Source organism: Rhamphochromis sp. 'chilingali', assembly GCF_963969265.1.
Source record: "Rhamphochromis sp. 'chilingali' genome assembly, chromosome: 6".
NCBI lineage: Eukaryota > Metazoa > Chordata > Actinopteri > Cichliformes > Cichlidae > Rhamphochromis > Rhamphochromis sp. 'chilingali'.
The window spans coordinates 26066448-26078076 of NC_137933.1; positions in this window are offsets into that span (position 1 = coordinate 26066448).

Consider the following 11629-nt stretch of genomic DNA (forward strand, 5'->3'; position numbering starts at 1 on the left):
TTGTATTTTGCTCGTTTGTGTTGTTGTGTTTGCACATCTCTGTTGCTTGTGGGGCTCGCACACAAGAATTTCACTCGCATGTGCTGTGCCAGTGTGCCTGCACATGTGATGTGACAATAAAAAGTGATTTGATTTGATTTGATTTGAAGAGGATACTGTTTCTACGAATTAAGTCCAAAGGTGAAACATCCCCTTTTATCATCTTAATTGAGGGTAATTAAGATAGGCATTTATATCATTGCAGCAATGGACAGTAGTTACCCAGACTTTATAGTTTAATGGCTTGCTTTGTTTTTTAGACAATCAGATTTACAGTTAAAAAAATTTTTTTAAAAATACCTTAGTGTACAGTTTCTTACAGGGTGGTACCCAACTTTTACAGATTGTTTCAACCCCTATTTATGTAACCTAAAGTGTATGATATTTGAAACATGGGTTTTGTGAGCTTTTGAGACCTCTACATCATCACTGTGGTTTTATTTCCCAAAAAACGAAATATATATTGTACAATAAAATGCACTTCTAGGCTACTTCTTTCCATCCTAACTCTTTCTTGGTGCTTTCATCCAGGCCCATGACAGCAACCAACATGTTGAAAACTTCTGCAGCAGTCTTTTGCAGTAAACACCCATGCCTGGCATTCCTTTTCCTTATACTCATGAACTGAGACTGTCAAATTGTACATTTTGCGTCCTAGCTTTTTGAGGAATTGCGGTTATATCTAATTAAATCATATAGTATCAACAAATTTTTTTAAATAAATGTATGCGCATTATATGTATTTGTAATTCCAGTGTTATGCAGATTACAAATGAGTGTGTTGTTTAGGTATAAAGGAGATAGTGATATGCCATGTGTAGACTGGCCAGCTGTAAATTAATGCAGCCCAAGATTTAAGATACTCTCCTTATCATGCTTTTATCACATTCTTATCAAAATATGAGCTCCTAAAGCCTCATGGGTGATCAATGAACATCCTTACTGCTACTGAAATAAACACAAGGGCATTCTGTGTTCTTTCTGCTGTTATCTTAACAAGTTATCACATGGTCATTAACCATTTATTTGGTCAGCAATCAAAAAGAAATGCTGTCTTTGAACTCGAAAACCCTGACATTTTTCTGAAATATTAATGACCAGTATTATTAACGCAAGTAACATTGCAATTAAATCAAGCTATTGCTAGCAGTGATAAAAAAAATTTGGCACAAAAACTGTACTAAATATTTGTACTCCATACACTGTATTATCACTGCACTACACTATATTGTACTCTATGACACTGTTCTGCGAAGAACCTGTTTGTGTCTTATCTGAAGCTATTTAAAGCTGATGTCAATCATGGGATGCTGGTAAATGATCAACCAGAGGGAGTGGACAGTGTAGTCAAACTGGTAAACAACCATAGAGAAACTTTTATTTTATGTAAATAAAATATGTCAACTCAGGCTGCTACCAGAGTTGACATATTAAAATTCTGTGAAATCAAACCATCTATCTATTTTGTACTTTTATTTTATGATATGCTTCTTACTACAGCCTATGTTCATAAATCAGTTCACCCAAGTGTCTGAATGAATGCAAATATATTTTAATTAAAAAGCTATTAGTTGTACTCAAGAGCAACTAGTACCTGCACCAATACCAAGAAATTAATTCAGGGATTAGACCTCATTTGTCAGAATATATATAGTATATACCTTTTGACAAACCAGAGTAAACATATTCGCTTAATCTTTTTTAGTACATAATACTATACTAATAACTATAATGTCACAGATATAACTGCAAGAACTCCAGTGTCATGTTTACTTGCAAAGGGCAAGTCTTCTTTGCTCTCGCTTTCTCTCTCTCTCTCTCTCTCCCTTTGTGTGTATGTGCGTGCATACATGCACGTGTGCGTGCGCATGTGCCTGCGTGTGTTTGTAGCAAAAAGGGTGGTAGGCAGCTTACACAGACCCAACAGCATATCACCTCATCTGTCAATCAAGCCACAGGGGAGGTGAAGGGTAAGGAGGAGACAGGCACGCTGCCTAATCATTTTGTAATCAAGCGTCAAAACAAAACAAAACAAAAAAAAAATGTTTATCTGAACAATGCAGGCTGCTACCAGAGTTGACATGAATGTTTTTTTCTCCTGTGTCATTATGTCAGGGCTAATGGACAGCGGTAAGGAGGAGAGTTAATTACTTTTGACGACACTCCCTGCTAATTTACAATTTATATGAAGTCCCTTTTCTCCTCTGCTATCAGTTGACCAGTCAAGCTACAATGCTGCTGCTTGTATCAGAGTAATCAGAATATCTACAATATCTCTGTGCATATTGGAGCACTGTGGACACTTTTGCATTCTTTCTTATGAGTTTTTTAAGCTCTAACAGCGAGGTAGGAAGTGTGGCATTGTTCCATAGCAGAGGACAAAAATATCTGCATATTTACCCAACTTCACATCTTGTTTTCCTTTCAATAAAACAGTCAGTTGTACCTAGCTGGACTCAAATAAATCTCCCAACTGTGTATTTTATTTTATTTTATTTTTTTACCAAAATGTTTTTGCCTTCTACCTTAAGCGGTGGCTCTTTTTCCCAGCACATCTTGGGAACACATCTGGTAATAACAGTGAAAGGACTGCTTATCAAAAACCAAACTGACCAACACACTAAGGCTGGTCTTCAGCTGCAGCACTGGGTTTCTTGCACCTAAGAAAAGCCTTTGATTGACAGACAGGCATTGAAAAGGTTCCTTCTGTGAAGAGAGGAATACTTTATTTCACTGTATGCGAGTGACACTTTTTCATCTAAGGATCAGTTGCAGCCTCTGTCACTTCTCTTTGCTTCTACTGTACTCATGTTGACACCAGATGTTGAGAAGCCCAGGCCACTAATTTCCATTTCACGTCCACAACTTTTTCCTCACTCGGGACTTTGAACTCTGGACTCTCAGCGTAGCACACACCGCAACCTTTGTTAAATGTTAATTTATCCTGCTTAAAACTTGTAATAAATATTAACAAGTTAACTACTAGGTTAGGTCCTCTTGTATGCTCAGTACGTAGTGCATTACATCATTTTAAATCCTTCTTACATTATTATATGTTATCATAATGGTAGCAGTCAACATACCTAATAGCAGTACTGGGCCTGATAAACGATGGCTCTCCTGACTGATAGATGTGGAAAGGCCAAAAGTGAAGAGGGACATTTTATTCTTGACCATCAATCTTACCAGGATCTGTGAACACTAAGGAGATGGTGGTAATTCATTTTAAAAGTGTCTCAATAGGGGTAAGAAAAGCCCTGAGGGGTGGTGATGGGTCCTCGCTCAATGATTGAGATCCTGAAAATGGAGCTGTTTTATGGGACTCTTAATGTAAAGAGGCAGGCAGTGCCACAGACACCTTGTTAGAGAAAAAAGAGGCAGGGGGTATTTAGTGGCTAACCTCTAAGGGGGCTTTAAATAACCACAGAGTAAATAATTTCAGTTTTCTATGTATATATGCATGCATCTTTGAAAAAGGTGTGAAAAATAAATTCAACATATGAATGACAAATAAGTCATATATTTAGGTCTTCATTTGAATGGTGACATCCATGAATTTTATAGGTCATAAATGATTACACAAGAAAGTTCCTAATATCTTCTCATAGACCCCATGACAACTAATATTTGATCTTTGAGTCACAGAGACTAGAAAACCATTTGTTTTTTAAGTTGACATCACCTTATTGCCATGAGCAGTCAGTCAATCAGGTGTTGGTTCAATCAATCAAGAGATTGATGGGCATTTGAGCATGACACCAATCAATCAGAAACGCAAGTCCTCTGTGTCACACTGTGCCATGTGCTTTTCTATGGGAGACAGGCAATCTCCCTGCATGCAAACAATGTCCCCAATTTGTCAGGAACACAATAACAGTCCTGGCAGACCCATTTGCATCACTGTGTGAACAACAAATGTCATTGATCACAATATTGATTATTTTGTTTTGAGAAAAGAGATGTCCCCAGAGAGCTTCTTAGGCAGTTGAATAATTGCATCCTTAAATTTATCTTATTTGACCTTTCTGAAGATATATACATTTTTAAAGCAGAACTGAGTAGCAGGTGGAGTGAAAATTGACATGGCTCTGAAGTAATAGCAAGTCATTTTTTATAAGAAGAAGGATTATGTTGAAATTGCAAGTGAATTATTTCATTAGGACAATAGTTAACACCCGTTGCCATTGTGGATGACACATCTTTTATCTTATCACATAAGTCCTAAACCAACAAGGAAACTGGTTACCACTAAACCTTTATGTAATACATTTGACTTCTTTAACCGTATACTGGCATAATAAAGAACAAGATTATACTGTGATCGTATAAAGATTGAAGTTAGATAGAAGAAGTTAAAAATAAGCAGGTGCAGACTATGTCCTCTGGGCACTGGCTGGCTGGCTAGATGGATGTAGGACTGTGTTTTGAGGAGGACATTGTTATATCCCTTTCTAGTTGAAATTGAAGTTGAAGAAGTTATAGCTTGTGGCCTCATCAGTTCTGTAACCAGTCAGCAGAACAAATGATGCAGTCACACCACTTGTTTGAGTCAGCCAGCACTTAGGGTAACTCTCTAATTGAAGATGTACATCACACTGCAACAGTTGCATATCATTAACACACAGAACAAGGGCCAATTGATCATTAGTGCATCAATATGTAGTTTGCATAAAATTATTTCCTTTAAATAGTCTGTGTTTGAGGTGACGCAGGGTTGCCTCATCAATAATGTAAATGAGCCATTAGGGCATTAAGAGGCTGTCTGTGGGATAGACAGACCACCAGGCGTCAGTGAGTTAATATCCGATATAGCACTTCCTGCCACACAGGCCAGTGGCCAGCGGCTGGTCTGATTATACACAACGATTATACCTACCTAAAGCCTTGCCTTTTCTGGGCTAGAAACATGCTTGTTGGTTGTTTGACTTTAGAATCTGTAGACACTGATATCAAAGTAATTCATGATATTATTGAGTGTTGCAGAGACATACTGTCAAAGTCTTTGTGGATTCAAAGCTGTGGCAACAGACAAAAAAAATTAAACCTTTAGAAGTTTAAACTGTAAAGGACATGGTTAATGTACTGCATACTCCAAGGACAATAGTAGCAGGAAAAAAGAAAAGCCATTTGTTTTCACTGGAAACTGCCACTGGAAGCCTTAACCTCTTAAGCCCCAAGGGGGTTTCTGAGCTTCCTGCTCGAAAATGTAATGCCCAAATTTAATTGATTATTTCTCTGCATTTACAAACTCTGTCCTTACAATCTTGGTGTCAAAATAAAGCTAACACTTGGGAAATTTCATCAGAGGTGTAAATATTGAAGCAGATATTACTGTGTCAAAGTTACTGAGACTGGAACACAGAAAAAGTAAGTAGATTTTTATCCTCACCTATTTATTTATTTATTTTTTTAATTTTTAGAATATAACCCTTTTAAAAATATGCCTCGGATCATATTTGGTTCCAGAAATTCAGTCACCAACATATAAGCATCATCTGTGCAAAGATTTATGTTTCTAAAGTGAAACAGTGAAAAACTACAGCCCTGTAAAATACATGAATATCCAGACATTGTACAAAAATGTCCAATTTTGGCACACAATTGGACACCATGCCAGTTGATTTTTTTAGGTATTAAAGAGCAGAAATTAATAAATTTTATTAACAGGCCTAATAATGCTTTTTTAAAAAAATATATATTTTTGAAGAATTAACCACACATTTACATGGTAATGGCCCTTTTCTGCCGTGCGCATAGAGCGTTTGATTGGCCTCTGGCCCTTTAAACTCCGAGGGGCTGTAACTTTGGTTTCTTTTGGTCCATTTGCGTGATTGGCACCTCTTTTTAATCGTTTGAGCCAATAGATTCAAAGTAACGATGCCACGTTCACATCACTTCAACCAATCAGACGTTGTAATGCCAAAACCCACGTGGGCCCAAATTTACTGCACGTGGCGTCTGTCCAGTCACGTGTCTGTAGGTGGGTCTAAAATGGAGGTTGTTGACGGAAAACGGCTCTGATGCTCTAGGTAGGCATGGTAACTACTGGTAATCACGTGGGAGGAAATCGGGATGGTAAGCCAGTTTCTGTCTTAGCGCATTTGCGCCGCTGTGTGTTTTTGTGGTCTTCTTTTGCGGCTCATTCAGTGAATTTTGGTCTAATCGTGGTGAAACTTGGTGTGTGGAGTCAGTGATAGCCCTGGAAGCTTATCTTATTAGCTTATCTTTAACCGGTTACATGAAGTCTGAAGAATTTCTGGTTCGGTTTTGTTTGTTTAGCGGACTTCTGCCCATTTACGCAACTGCTCATTTAATCACGGCTTGTTTTCAGTGTGTTTGGTGGTTGTAGAAATGGTTTGTATGACATTTTAGCTGAGATTCTGAGGTTTCTGTGGATACCACACATGTCTGGACTTATATTTTTCATCCCGTGTTATAACCGATTTAACGTGATCTCCTCCTTTTTGCCCCCGATACCGGGGGCGTGGGGCTTAAGTGGTTAACTTGTTGTGTGATTATTAACCAGAGACTGTTTTTGTGCTACCAATGTTTATTAACAATGTGTGTGCTCAACATTAAACCTTGTATAGTTTTGCATACATTATTTTTAGTAATTCATATCATTTAGATGATAAACTCATGCACAACCATGCATCCATCTATATCAGTCTGCATCAGACTAATATAAATGTGGATGGTAATAACTAAAACAATTCGATCTTATGTCTTAGCTTGACTGAGCCACATCTTTACCTGCCATGCCACTCAGTGCCAATGCTCTGCCATCATCTCTGAATGCTAGCCCACGAGGGGGCTCGTTAGCCTACTATTACAGATGTGACAAGCACACCATAATAGCCCAATTATCCCAAAATGCCAAATTTCGCTCCAAAGGAGGAGTGTGTAGTGATTAATAGTGAACACTTAAGGGGAAGAGTTAGACAACGCTGATGGGTAGGAGAAAATATGTATCAGGCTGCCACCACTACAGATGCTTCCTCCCTCTTGACAACTGCAATTCATTTGAGATGCTATTAACATGCATAATTATGCTAATCAAGCAGTAATTAAGTGCCAATTCATCAGAGACCATTTTTTGTCTGTAATTTCATCAAGCTCGGCTGTTGGGGTTTGTTTTTTCCTGCATATATCTTTATACAATATTGCCCAAATGAGGCTCTCTCATTTTATCTAACAACCCCTTTGCTGTTTTTGAAGTTTGTAAACAGGAAGGATGTAATGTATCTTATTTCTAATGACACGGCTACATTACAAAGAGACTTTTCTTTTTTTAATTAATGAAAAGAATTTTATTATGTTAAGTGATAGTAGATGATTTTTGTTATGTGTTAATGTATAGGATTTTATGTAGTGACTGGCTGGCACACGGATTTTCTTTTTTAATCAGATTATTCTGATGATAACGTCCACCCCACCTGAAAACTGATACTGGTAGGCAGCAAGTGTGGGACTTTCCTCAAACTGCAGCGCTCCAATTTCAACAGCTTGCACCATAACATAAATCATATCAACCCTACAGCTACGGTTCCTAGATCTAAACGTAAAAACTCAAAGCATAATGAAAACTCGTGCACAAATAGAAAATAAATGCAGTTGTGGCTCTAACCACCACATTCATAGTAAAAGATGATGATGTTGTATGTGAAACCCTCCTACACAAAGGAAATTATCTTGTCACAAGATAAGCAGTTTACGTGAAGCGCTAACTGGTATAGAGATTGCAAGCATCCCAGCGGGATGTCAAAACTTCCACTCAATATTTTTTTTAAGAAGTGGTTCGCTGATGAAATCTTAAAGCATTGAGAAGTTTGGTTTATTCAACCATTGACATGGTTGTTGATAATGTGAGCATTAAACCCATTCAAAAAATGTTTCTATAGTTACTACATCCTCATGAATTCATCCAGCATGAATTAGGCAGTCAGGCTTGCATATGTCTATGTGGCATGTTTTGTTTTGTTTTTTTGTTTAAAAAAACATGCCATGTACATAAAGTTGTATTAAATTGTATTTTTACATTTACAAAAAAAAAAAAAACCTTAATATGTCCCCTGTTGAATCTGGGTGACTCACTGTAATTAAAATGTGTTCATGTCAGTTAGATTTGAATTATATGTTGCTTCAACTCACTAAAATGTAAAATTTGATTTTTGAACAACTTCTGCTGAGTTTCATAAATCTGAATTTCACAGTTGAGCATACTCAGCATTGTACAATACATACCGTACATACTTTGTTACTGACATGACACTTTCAGTTCGCAACACTTCCAAGAGTGTTTACTGTCATTCCTTTCAGCACATTGTCAGCATTAACCTCCGGTGACGGATTTTTTTTTCTTTGTGTCCTTGTTATTGGCCACTATGTACAAGAATAAATCAGTTAACATAACTTCTAAGACAGCTCCCTGAAATGGGGAATCCCAGCTTGTGTACAGCTCATTTGCTCTGAACCAGTTTGCTTTTTTCAGAAGCTTTGAACAACAGATGAAAAGATGTAACTAACCTTAAGAGTTTCAAAATATGATCCAGAGATTGTCTTGTACATCTATAGTGACAATTTAGTCTCAAGTAATTGTTTAATTGTTCACCAAACAAGCATCCTCTCCTGAATTATTTTCTGTGTCTCTGTCCCTGCTTTGGAACACATTATCATTATGTCGTCTGAAGTACATGTGAAAGGTTATTTGCCATGGCATTCCTCTGTCTAGTTTCACCCTAAGAGTCAGACAGGTGTTCTCATTGGACATGAAAGCCTCTGGTGATGCATGTCAGACTTGATCACCCATGATGATGGCTGGAGGTTAGGAAACTGTGTCTGTTCCCCTGTCATGGGAAGTCTTCTGAGTTTCAGCACTTTTATAACAGTTTTGAACAAAGATTTAGAAACTGAATGGTTTCTAAACGCTCCCTTTTCGGTCTCTTTTAAATCATTTGTTTAACCTCCGATTTACCTGGTTCATTTTTGCTCACACTCTCTCTGTCTTTGTGTGTGTGTGTGTGTGGGTGTGTGAGTGGGTGTGTGAGAGAGAGTGACAGAAAAAGAGAAAGATAGCGAGAGACAGAGAGAAGGGGGCGACTATTTCTAAAATGCTCGATTCTTTTTCTCTGCAGTCATTTATTTGAACCTACATGTTGACCCTTGTGTCATTCATGTCATCGTCCCACAGGTTCTGGAGTTTATTTGTACCAATGTGCAATGTTTATAGAACATGGAATAAATGAGAGTACTCATTATGATATGATTCTAGAGTGTATTGCAAAACAAATGTTATATTGCTGATGTTATGTTTTAACAAAACTGGTATATTTTGTCCTTTACTCCCATATCTTCAGGCCAATAAAAATTGATATGATTGAAACTCAGCAGGTCACATATATCTGCAGTATTTAGGTTAACAACAATCAATTAATGTAATAAAAATGATTTCAACTTTATCTAACAGTGCAACATAATCCATGCTTAATTGGTCTTAGGTCTTATCTTTATAATTGCCTAATATCGTTGTCTAATCTTTCTTTTTTCTCTCAATGGGCTAGCCATATTTTTCAGGGAATGAAAATACAGTCCAACAACTAGGCATGACGTTCTGTGGGGGCTGGGTGTGGGGTGGGTGGGGAGGAATGGGCAGTGGGTGTCTTGGCTACCAATAAAAAGGCTCCTTTGGCGCCAAGGGGGCTGATCATAACCAAGCTCTTCTACTTCAGCTCCCCAAATCACATCCCATCATGTTTGTTTTGGACCACTACTGTCATAATTTCTTTGTGGTAAGTTCAGATCGACTGCAGATAATTCAAGAAGATTTATAGCCACTGAAATTTGGGAGTAAATATTATAAAGCAAAATATAAGCCACATAGGACTCTTCCATGGGATGTACTCAGCATGGAAAGCAAACAGAGAGAAACAGCCTGGTTGATGGTGACTGGCTGCACAGGATGAGATGGGCTCTGAGGTTTGATGGGGCAGAAGAAGGCTCATGTAGACGGCTGGCTGCTCCTTTTGACGGCGTGTCATGGTTGGCTCGCAAGCTGCTCTGCCTCGTCTGGATGATGTAGTCATCATTGTGGCAGGCCTGTCAGAACAAACTGGTATGCTGGAGACAAATACAGCTTTAGTGGCTGGATGGAGAGTATACAACACATGCACCACCCTACTATTGAATATGTTCCCCAAACTGGCAAGCTGGTGGCAAGTTAATGACAGGAACGACCAGTGACATCACATAAAAACATGATTATGTTCCACTAAAGAGATCTTAGTGAGTCCATAGATCAAACAGACAGGGTGATGACTTAAAGCACTAATACGCTGGCTACTGGCATTACTTTAAGCAGGGGACTTGGCAACAAAATAAAAGTTTGCCTCTCCAATTTCAATGTTAAATGTTACCACAAAAGGGGCACAGAATAAATAAACCTTACTCGGAGCCACTCACACACAGAAATAAGCTGAGATGGATGACTGAAGGCTCAGGCATTGCCAAGGAGGAGTTCCATCACCAGTGCAGTGTTATATTTGTGATGTATTCAGATAACTTAACAGTCACAGTGGGAGAATAATGTGTAATCATTAGCAAAGGGTTTGCAAATTATTTATGTAATGTAAACCATGATAATTTACTAACACTTTTCCCCCCCCGCACTGCCATTAACAAGTAACTTGGAAACCAATAAATGTCGCAGACGCTTTCACTTAATTAAAACAATAGATATCATATTGCAAGGTAAGATGTCAGTCATACCACAGTCTCCTGCACATGGCAATTTACTGCTAACACATTATGAGGGAGGGTGACACAAATAATAGCTATTAAACTGTCAGCTAGTGCGGGCTGGATCACATTACTGAAATTAGCCTAAGATGCTCTATTATAAACAATGCCACCCTCTCTTAACACATGAATGCATACTACAGATAAGCTCACACGCATGCACTCACACTATACTGTGGAGAAAATAGCATAAAATGACTGACGTAAGCATTGGACAAAAACTCAGAGATTCCACAGGACACCAGGTCCGGTATTTGATTGATGATGTGATATCCTCTCATGTTATTTGGATAGGTATAACAACAGTGTTCCAATTCATACAACTTTACGTGCCATTCCCAGTGTAGGGAAGTACAGACATACTATAGCTCATATAGTAAACTATCAGCTGAGGCAGTGTCACTGAATTAATAAAAATAATATCAACCTTGAGAAATCCCTATAGCTCAAAATGTGAAAACTGAATACAATTCTTTTTTTTCTATCTGAATCCTCTGTGCTGCACCTCACTGAGTCAACGTGAAGTTTCAGCGCTGCCAAGTTTGCCACAATGCAGTATGCACAGGCAACACTGACATCTGCTGGTTTAAAAAAAAGCTCAAATAAAAACAAAAAAACTTTATTTCAACATTTTCTAAGCATGAATGCTAAAAAGCTTTATGTCATAAACATTAGATACCTAATATGCATCATTATGAAAAAAAAGTTTCTTTATCACTTTAACTTTAAATCTGTAATACCTGCTTTCTGAGTCCTTACTCCTTCATCCCTCTAATTTCCATTTAACATGGATCAA